This window comes from Salmo salar, chromosome ssa27 (genome assembly GCF_905237065.1).
Source record: "Salmo salar chromosome ssa27, Ssal_v3.1, whole genome shotgun sequence".
Taxonomy (NCBI): Eukaryota; Metazoa; Chordata; class Actinopteri; order Salmoniformes; family Salmonidae; genus Salmo; species Salmo salar.
In genome coordinates, this window is record NC_059468.1 from 42067274 (window position 1) to 42078824 (window position 11551).

At 43.9% G+C, this 11551-nt stretch overlaps 1 pseudogene; it reads left to right on the plus strand.

Moving 5' to 3' along the window:
• Positions 1 to 1350: 1350 nt before the first annotated feature.
• On the plus strand, positions 1351 to 2566 carry LOC123730926 (uncharacterized protein C18orf19 homolog A-like; annotated as a pseudogene).
• Positions 2567 to 11551: the final 8985 nt, after the last annotated feature.

Here is an 11551-nt window from a genome sequence, read left to right on the forward strand (position 1 = left end):
GTTCATGTTCGTGTCGGCGCTATTTTACGCCGTGTGTATTTTCTCCCCTGTGTGTGGGAGTATTTTGTTTAATGAATGAGTGAGTGTACATTAAATACGCCACTACCCTGTGCTCGCTGCTTCCTGTGCCTCATTCCTTCACCACGACTGCCAATCCGTTACAAATATAGCAATTAAACACTGGAATGGTAGATGTGCAGAAGATGAATGTGCAAGTAGAGATACTGGGGTGCAAAGGAGCAAGATAAATAAATAAATACAGTATGGGGATGTACAGGTGCAGTGATCTGTGAGCTGCTCTGACAGCTGGTGCTTAAAGCTAATGAGGGAGATATGAGTCTCCAGCTTCAGTGATTTTTACAGTTCGTTCCAGTCATTGGCAGCAGATCTCTGGAAGGAAAGGCGGCCAAAGGAGGAATTGGCTTTGGGGGTGACCAGTGAGATATACCTGCTGGAGCGCGTGCTACGAGTGGGTGCTGCTATGGTGACCAGTGAGCTGAGATAAGGTGGGGCTTTACCTAGCAAAGACTTATAGATGACCTGCAGCCAGTGGGTTTGGCAACGAATATGAAGCGAGGGCCAACCAACGAGAACGTACAGGTCGCAGTGGTGTGTAGTGTATGTGGCTTTGGTGACAAAACGGATGGCACTGTGATAGACTGCATCCAATTTGTTGAGTAGAGTGTTGGAGGATATTTTATAGATGACATCGCCGAAGTCGAGGATCGGTAGGATGGTTAGTTTTACGAGGGTATTTTGGCGACGTGAGTGAAGGATGTTTTGTTGTTTAATGTGAGTCTGGAAGGAGAGTTTACAGTCTAACCAGACACCTAGGTATTTGTAGTTGTCCACGTATTCTAAGTCAGAGCCGTCCAGAGTAGTGATGCTGGACGGGCGGGCAGGTGCGGGCAGTGATCAATTGAATAGCATGCATTTAGTTTTACTTGCATTTAAAAGCAGTTGGAGGCCACGGAAGGAGAGATGTATGGCATTGAAGCTCGTCTGGAGATTAGTTAACACAGTGTCCAAAGAGGGGCCAGAAGTATACAGAATGGTGTCGTCTGCGTAGAGGTGGATCAGAGAATCACCAGCAGCAAGAGCGACATCATTGATGTATACAGACAAGAGAGTCGGCCCGAGAATTGAACCCTGTTGCACCCCTGTAGAGACTGCCAGAGGTCCGGACAACAGGCCCTCCGATTTGACACACTGAACTCTATCAGAGAAGTAGTTGGTAAACCAGGCGAGGCAATAATTTGAGAAACCAAGGCTGTCGAGTCTGCCAATAAGAATGTGGTGATTGACAGAGTCGAAAGCTTTGGCCAGGTTGATGAATACGGCTGCACAATAATGTGGTTCAGGAGGACTCTAAAGCAGAATGGGAAGGTCATGATCCCCCTTCGCCTCATCACCTCCTCCATGTGGTTTGGGACATTTTACTATGCTACCATGCAGCAAGTTTTATTTTATATTTATCTATGCAGGGAAGTCCCAATGTCTCTTTTGCAAGGGAGCTCTGTATCACAAAAATGCAGCATGAAATAAAGTACATAATAAGAAATGAGTTATTAATTACAACAGTTCTTTACTATGCTGCCATGCAGAAAGTTACAAGTAATAACGTTGTACAGCAATATCAAGACATTATTTAGCAAACTGAAATGAGAGGAAGAGACAAAAGACAAACCCATAAACATTCATGTACAATGTGAGATGTTTTTCTGAGGCTGTTTCTGTTACTCCTCTCCATATGGGCATTAGTGATAATGGGCTTTTCTCCATCCCCGGTCAACCTTAGGTTACTGCCTGACACAGACACCGCTGAGTCTCATTTAGATAGACAGTATTCTGATTAAACAGTCAGGGTTGTGTCTGTCCTGGCCTGACAGTAAGACCTGACAATAAGCTGGCTTTAATTAGTCTCAGACTGGGATGGGCAGAGTGATGGTCATTAGTTTAGTTGTTGACACTTGACTGACATGATGTCATAGAAAATTCCGTTCCATTTCTGGATTATGTTGGACTCCCGCAGGAGCTTGTTAAACTGTTGGAGCATTCCCAGAGTGGCTATGCACTGAATGCTCTTATCTCATTACACGTTTGGACAGCAATTGTTTGTGATTGGATTGTCATACTATGGCAATTGCTTTGAGTGTTTTTGTATTGAAAACAATGTCCAGAGCTAAATCACCACAATCTTAATTAACACATCATAGTAATCACATTAACACTAACCACAATGCTCATGTTTATTGTCAGATTGTCACAGTGTACCTGGCTGAGGTGACAATAAGGTGGGACGTCCCTCTCGATCAGATACCTGCATAAACACAGTCACATGACCACCCCACCGCCCATTAAGGAGTATCTGCAGAACAAGATGGAGGAGACCAAGGAACGCCTCTCTGAGAAGATGGATTGAAACCAAGGACAGGTTGTCTGAGAAGATGGAAGAGATCATCTGTCGAGGAGGATTGGGGACAACAAGGACAAGTTGGCAGAGAAACTCCAGGAGACCAAAGACCAAGTGTTTTTCAGAAAGAAGCCCGGAGTAGATCTATGTTAATTCCTGAATATGATTAAATATATGTTCATATGGCCACTATAGCTCTTGAGAAGGATGGATGGACATATTGCCCTAAACTGACTTCATCAGATACCACACACTTACAACATTGTTGGATTCTAGCTTGAAATACTTGCTATATTAGAAGTGAATGATTACATGTATAAGGAATATATATTGTGGGATCAATGGAGTGTGGATAAGAACTAGGGTTATGGAAGTTACTGAGTGAGAAAAAAGGCAATCACTTGGTTGCAACCACTGATAAGGTTGGCTAGCCGTGGATCAGAGAGGAGTTGAGGAATGTGGGCCGAGATGTCTAGATGTGCAAGGAGGAGACTCCACCTAATAGGCGGGTATAAATACTTGTGCTGGTGGAAACATGTCTTTGTCTTTGCAGCTGTTTGACCCAGTGGGTGAATAAACTTGGTTTGAGCTTTAACTAGTTGTCCGTTAGGTTCTGACAAACAGAGTGAAAAACTAACAGTTGGTGTTGTCGGCAGGATTCACGATGATTTTTAGTCGAACTGGACAGTCCGAATCAGTAGAGCAGGAGCCGGGCACAAAAACAAGGCAGGCACAGTTCCTACACATTCTGACATCTTAGGGAGATGAGAATCTGAACAATAATATAAGCCTAAGCTTATTCAGTAGTTCCTTTGTGTTAGGACCGGTCGTAAACATATGGTTTAGGGTAGGTTCCATAAGGATAAGTCCCGAGTGGAGGTGTTCCTCTGCAAGATCGATAGAAATATATATATGGTTTAGGGCAGGTTCCATAAGGATAGGTCTCGAGTGGGGATAAGTGTTCCTCTGCAAGATCCATGAGTGACACAACAGTAAAGGATAGATTCTGTGTAGGATAGGTCCCTAGAGGTAGTATTCCCCTGCGAGGCTTGTAAGAGGGACGAAAGTCCCAGCCGCAGTAGCCAGGAAGCCGTAGGATGTGTGTATGAATGTTTGAACATGATTTGTGTGTAGTAGCAGTAGCAATAAAGAGAGGTTGGTTTATGCCCTATTGAGGTGGCAAACTGTGACAGATGAGGTGGGTTGTTGGGAACAGTGGTATTTTGGTCAAGAAATTGGACTAAAACCCCTTCCCATGCTACACATTAGTCATCCACAATTGTCTGTGGGGAATTGACAGAAACAGTGTCATCCAGCACCAAAAGTATACAGAGGAGTGACGAAATTATTGGTAGCCTAAGCTGTTACTGCTTAATGCCGTCGGGGGGGACCGCCGAGTCTATAATAACTTAAATGGCTTGTATGGCCAGGAGACTCCCGGAGTGGGAGGAGACTCCGAGTGGAAGGGGTAGAAGGGGAAAATGTTACCAAAGCAGAGGCAATAAAAACATATGACCAGCACCATGAACCAGATAAATGGTGAGGAAAATTTGCCAAATTTGCCAAAATTGGTACACATTATCCCGTGGATGGAAAGTTTAAAACCAGCCAAGAGTGTATCGATGCAATCGTAGTGTGGAATACTGAAATCAGAGAACGGTCCAGACCACAATACGCAGGCATCCTAACCATGGGATTTTATCAGAAGCAGATAAAGATGTAAAAAATAGAGACCTGCGAGGTAAAATAGAGCAGGCAGTAGACAAGAACGAGGCGACAAAGAAAAAACTAGGCATATCAGAAGGGAATGCGCATAGATTAGATGAACAGCAGCAGGAATTGGCTATTGCGCTAGAAAATAGTCAAAAACTAAACCAAGAATTAGAGGGTGCCCTTGAGGACAAAAACAAATAATTATCACAAGGCGAGACCCAGATGCAGATGGTTGGAGTCTTTGATGTTTATTGATCCAAAAAGGGGTAAGGCAAGAGAATGGTCGTGGACAGGCAAAAAGTCAAAACCAGTTCAGGAGGTACAGAGTGGCAGACAGGCTCGAGGTCAAGGCAGGCAGAATAGTCAGGCAGGCGGGTACAGAGTCCAGAAACATGCAAGGGTCAAAACCGGAAGGACCAGCAAAAAGAGAATAGAAAAGGCAAGAGCACGGGGATAACACGCTGGTTGACTTGGACATACAAGACCAACTGGCACAGAGAGACAGGAAACACAGGGATAAATACACTGGGGAAAACAAGCGACACCTGGAGGGGGTAGAGACAATCACAAGGACAGGTGAAACAGATCAGGGTGTGACAACAATACAACTCATGGTTGCGCTTCAACAGTATCAAAATATGTGTGGAGGAGTATATGCAATTGCAACTCCTCCGCCGTTCGCCCCATGCTATAAGATAAAACAGGTCACATCTAGTGGGCCACAATTATACCTCTCTCTTGGATAGTGGATCAGAATTATCCAGGTAATAATAGAGATGTGAGCCCAGTACGAACAAACACGACCCCGGTTACATATTATCTTGGACAAATAGTACCAGGAGAGGACAACCCTATTCCCGATGACACACATCCCAAAGTATGGATCCAAATTCAGCATCACCATCAGCCACTGAGCGTGAGTGTAATGTGTAGTATTATGAAAGAGGCACTGGATCCAGTAAAAGAGGGACAGGAATGTATCAGTTTTTCTGAGGAAACGGTGAATGTTTGGGTTTCATACTCGTGATTACGATCATATTGTACCCTCGCTTTTGCCAAAGGCCATGTTTTCAACAATCGCACAGGGATATCGAAACGTCAGCTTGGTCCTTCGGACACAAACTGTGTGACCCAGCGACAACAAATGACGAAATTGAGGGATTCTTAACCACAGTTGGGAATATATTGTTTTGACCGGATGCAAGTAAAATTAGTAACTGTACTCAGGGTCCGAAGAAGGGATGCGCGATTATGTGTATTCGGATGGATGATACTAATCAGACAATGGGGGATAGATACGATCGAAATGCTGAAATTTGTACGTCTGCTTTGATGGCAATCGCAAAAAGGGTGTACATTTGAGAATTCAGTGTTTTTAATTTGTTAATTAATTTTTTATTTTTTTAAGGGGTGGATCAGCTTTAATATTGAGGATAGATTGTTGCTTCCATCAATGTAATTGTCTGCATCACTTCCAATCCCCCTTATATTTTTTAGGTAAATATATATATATCGATATACCTACATACATACCCATGTTTGTGTATGTATGTGTATATATATATATTTAAATATATATGAACATTCATACATATACACATATATACATACATACATTATTCCCCGCAAACCCTACCACCCCTCCCCCAAATGGGGCGGCAGGTAGCCTAGTGGTTAGAGCGTTGGACTAGTAAACGAAAGGTTGCAAGATCGAATCCCTGAGCTGACAAGGTAAAAATCGGTTGTTCTTCCCCTGAACAAGGCAGTTATAATAAGAATTTGTCCTTAACTGGCTTGCCTGGTTAAATAAAGGTAAAATTAAAAAAAATTGAGGAAACTAATAAAAAATAACACTTGGGCTTCTACCTTCAGTTTATATATCTTATTATTCTTTATGCACATTTTACAGACAATAGTTAAATTTTGTTTGTTTTTAGTCCTTCCTCTATTTTTGATGTCCATCCAGTTTGATTTCTATTTGTAACTGTGCTATTTCACAACATTTCTGAAGCTATATACATTTTACAGACCCCGTATGTTTTACATTGTTTATCTTGTTATTAGTCCCACCCTTCAGCTCCATTCAACCCCTCCCATCTATCTCTCAACACCATCCATTTTGGATTTCTATTTGCCATATATTTTTCAACTGTGCTGTGATGCTTCACAAAAGTACTGAACCTTTCTATTCTCATAGCTTCTACAGATTGTAAAATAAAAATAAACATTTTTGCTAAAATAATTATTCTATTATTGATTGATTGACTATGGCTTTTCAAATCACCCAGTATTGCTATCTGCAGCGTTAGTTCTAGGCAAATGTTGTTCTTCAGCCATTCCTGGACCTGTGACCAAAAACAAGCTACATATGGACAATACCAAAATAAATGCTCAGTAAAACCTGAGGGGTTTTCAATTTTGTGAGACATTTTATTCGGTCGTTTTCTGAAATTGAGACACTTACAGAATTTACGAAAGGGGGGAAGGGTCCCCATAAAAAATATAGTGGAGTCAAGAGTTTTTCCTAGGGAGTTTTTCCTAGCCACCGTGCTTCTTTCACATGCATTGCTTGCTGTTTGGGGTTTTAGGCTGGGTTTCTGTACAGCACTTTGAGATATCAGCTGATGTACGAAGGGCTATATAAATACATTTGATTTGAAGAGTGTGAGGAAGTGTTTGTCAAGCTAAAGAAGCAATTGTGTCAAGTGCCAGCACTGGGGTTGCCAAACATAAAATTATCTTTTAAAATGTTTGTTCATGAACATGAAAGGCATTGTAGTGCAGTGGTTACGCAAAATCATGGGGGAAAAGAGAGATCAGTAATGTACTGGAGAAAATCATTAGACTCGGTGGCAAGAGGAATGCCCCCATGTCTGAGGGCAGTTCAAGCTTCAAAGATGGTGTTGCATAGCATTGCTTCGATTACAATGGGTCAAAAAGTGGATCTGTATATTCCACATGCTGTAGCAACCACACAGCACGAAAGCACAACATGTTACTAGTGCAAGACGGACAAAATGGTTATGTTAAATTAAATGGGGAAAATCTACAATTCCATCAAATTGGTGCTTTGAATCCTGTGTCGTTAATGCCGTTGCCTGGGGAGGGTGAATTGCACATCTGTGACCCAGATCAAATTACTCCAAAGCCTCGGCCCGATTTGCAAGACACAGCATTGGAATTCGTACAATCATTAGCTACATGACCATAGTAGGGAAGAGAGTAACGGGGTACGCTGTGGGTGATGACAGGGGTGTAGTAAAGGCTGGCCAACTGCCAGCCTCTGTGTCAGCCTAGGGAGCGGAGTTATATGCATTAGCCAAGGCCTATAGGTTGTCTGAAGGGGAGAACGTAACAATATACACTGATTCTCGATATACATTTTGTTCATGATTTTGGTGCATTGTGGTCACAATGGGGCATGTTAACAGCGACAGAAAACACCAATAAAAAAAAAATTGACATGAAGTAGAAGCATTATTAGAAGCATGTCAGCTACCCAGTAAATTAGCAGTGGTGAGATGTGGAGCTCGTATTAGTCATACAGATAAAATAGCCATTGGGAATTCCCGAGCAGACAAAACGGCCAAGGCAGTAGCCTTAGTAAGAGAAGGTGTTATGAAACCACATGTAAATGCCAAGGCTGGGATTCTAAAAGATTTACAGCAGCAAACTAACAAGAAAGAAATGTGAGAGTGGTTAGAACATGGTTGCCAAGTAGACGCTGAGGGGTTGTGATATAATACCACCACTGGAAGACCAGTAGCACCAAGCGGGATACATATTACTCTTTCTGAAATGTATCAAATCAAATTTTATTAGTCACATACCCCCTAACCAACAATGCGGTTTAAAATAATATGAATAAGAAATAAAAGTAACAAGTAGTTAAAGAGCAGCAGTAAAATAACAAAAGCGAGACTATATACAGGGGTACCGGTCAAGTCAATGTGGATTTACAGGGGTACCTACAGAGTCAATGTGGAGGCTATATACAGGGGTACCTACAGAGTCAATGTGGAGGCTATATACAGGGGGCCTACAAGTCAATGTGGAGGCTATATACAGGCGTACAGAGTCAATGTGGAGGCTATATACAGGGTACCGACAGAGTCAATGTGATAATACAGGTACCGGTACAGAGTCAATGTGGAGGTTATATACAGGGGACCGGTACAGAGTCAATGTGGAGGCTATATACAGGGCGTACAGAGTCAATGTGGAGGCTATATACAGGGGGTACCGATACAGAGTCAATGTGGAGGCTATATACAGGGGGTACTGATACAGAGTCAATGTGGAGGCTATATACAGAGGGGTACCGGTACAGAGTCAATGTGCGGGGGCACCGGTTAGTTGAGGTAATTGAGATAATATGTATATGTTATTAAAGAGACTATGCATAGATCATAACAGAGAGTAGCAGAGGTGTAAAAGGGGGGGGGCAATGCAAATAGTCTAGGTAGCCATTTGACTAGATATTCAGGAGTCTCTGTAGCTCAGTTGGTAGAGCATAGTGTTTGCAACGCCAGGGTTGTGGGTTTGATTCCCACGGGGGGCCAGCACAGGGAAAAAAAAAGAATAAAAAAATGTATGAAATGTATGCATTCACTACTGTAAGTCGCTCTGGATAAGAGTGTCTGCTAAATGACTAATGTCTCATGGCTTGGGGGTAGAAGCTGTTTAGAAGCCTCTTGGACCTAGACTTGGCGCTCTGGTTGTGCGGTTGTTATGGTTAGGGTTGTTGTCCTGGCACCACACAGCCAGGTCTCTGACCTCCCTATATGCTGTCGGTGATCATGCCTACCACTGTTGTGTCATTGGCAAACTTAATGATGGTGTTGGAGTCGTGCCTGGCCGTGCAGTCATGTGTGAACAGGGAGTACATTTTAGTCATTTAGCAGACACTCTTATCCAGAGCGACTTACAGTAGTGAATGCATACATTTCATGCATTTTTTAAAAATGTATTTCTTTTTTTTTGTACTGGCCCCCCGTGGGAATCAAACCCACAACCCTGGCATTGCACACACCATGCTGGCGTTGCAAACACCATGCTCTACCAACTGAGCCACAGGGAAGGCCGAGGGGACTGAGCACGCACCCCTCAGAGGCCCCTGTGTTGAGGATCAGAGTGGCGGATGTGTTGTTACCTACCCTTACCACCTGGGGGCGGCCCATCAAGAAGTCCAGGATCCAGTTGCAGAGAGAGGTGTTTAGTCCCAGGGTCCTTAGCTTATTGATGAGCTTTGAGGGCACTATGGTGTTGAACGCTGAGCTGTAATCAATGAATAGCATTCTCACATAGGTGTTCCTTTTGTTCAGGTGGGAAAGGGCAGTGTGGAGTGCAATAGAGATTGCATCATCTGTGGATCTGTTGGTGCGGTATGCAAATCGGAGTGGGTCTAGGGTTTCTGGAATAATGGTGTTGATGGGAGCCATGACCAGCCTTTCAAAGCACTTCATGGCTACAGACGTGAGTGCTATGGGTCGGTAGTAATTTAGGCAGGCCGAGACATGGGCGCTGGGCAAGCCGGTTGGAGTGTGGGAGCCCAACAAACCAGCAGGAGCGTGAGAGACTGGCGAGCCGGCTGAGGCATGGAAGCCAGAGAATCCGACTGAGGCAAGACGCCTGTTGATCCTGCTGCAGCGAGGGAGCCCGATGATCCGGTGGAGAGTGACATGGGATGGGAAGCTGCCGAGCCAACCGAGGTAAGGTAACCTCTCAAGCCAGCCAGGGCGTGAAAGCCAGACGGGCCGGATTAGGCACCCCCGGTTCCATCGGCGGTGGAATCCACCCCGACGTCACCAACAAAACTGGGCGAACAGGAACTGATGATCCGGCTGTGGCCTGACGTGGGATAGGCGCCATACGAGCCAACTGGTTCCATCAGTGGTGACCCAGAGTCGATGCCTCCATACCAACCGGAACGCCAGTACTCCCCGATGCTTCGTGTGATGGCTGCTGCATTCTGTCACATGTGACGATGCTGGAGAGAGACGAAGCAGGTACAGGGAGTCAAACATTTAATATAGAACGGACATGGAAGGAGACAGGAACAGCGTCAGCAAACAAGTAATACAGACAAAAGACAATTAATGCAGCAGCGGGGAACAGAGCAAGGGAACTGACAAATATAGGGGAGGTAATAAACAGATAATGAGTGAGTCCAGGTGAGTCCGATATCGCTGATGCCCATGAAGAGGGAAGGCAGGCGTGTGAAATTGATGGCAGGAGTGCGTGATGCCTGGCGCCCTCAAGCACCAGGGGAGGGAAGAGCGGGAGCAGGTGTGACAATTCCAAGAAAAACATAAAACCCTCCGTTAGGATGGAATGGAAAATATGGTGCTGTACAACGTGACAGTTGGGAGTAGGCTACGGTACTGGGCTATTTAGCTGAAGAATCCCCGTGTCGTGCGGGCACGTGGGAGACCGGGGTTAAATTTCCCAACGGAGAGGAAGGGGTACGCTGTCCTTGTACATAAGAATTTGTTTTTAACTGACTTGCCTAGTTAAATAAAGGTTGCACTAAGAGCATAATATTTCTACACCCTTAATTGTAGTCTAACCAATACCCAATTGGAGATTCATTCAAAATTGTGGCCCCATCCACAAAGTTTCAAAATACAGAGAGGTGTTGGTAAAGGTACATTGTCCTGCTAAACGCCCATAATGGGCTATTATAATACTGTACAGGGTGTCCAGGTCAGGATAACAAAAACATTTATTTATTAAAGACTATCAGAAAGAATTTTGGTCTTTATTTATTTTGATCCAAAGCCATGAATGAGTGAGTCACTCATGTAGGTGCCGGCTACATGACTGTGCCATCAACTTTTTTTTATTTCACGTTTATTTAACCAGGTAGGCTAGTTGAGAACAAGTTCTCATTTATAACTGCGACCTGGCCAAGATAAAGCAAAGCAGTGCGACATAAACAACAAGACAGAGTTACACATAAACAAACATACAGTCAATAACACAATAGAAACAATCTATATACAGTGTGTGCAAATGAGGTAGGATAAGGGAGTTAAGGCAATAAATAGGCCATAGTGGCGAAATAATTACAATATAGCAATTAAACACTGAAGTGATAGATGTGCAGAAGATGAGTGTGCAAGTAGAGATACTGGGTGCAAAGGAGCAAAATAAATCAAATACAGTATGAGGGTGAGGTAGTTGGATAGGCTATTTACAGATGGGCTATGTACAGGTGCAGTGATCTGTGAGCTGCTCTGACAGCTGGTGCTTAAAGCTAGTGAGGGAGATATGAGTCTCCAGCTTCAGTGATTTTTACAGTTTGTTCCAGTCATTGGCAGCAGAGAACTGGAAGGAAAGGTGGCCAAAGGAGGAATTGGCTTTGGGGGTGACCAGTGAGATATACCTGCTGGAGCGCGTGCTATGGGTGGGTGCTGCTATGGT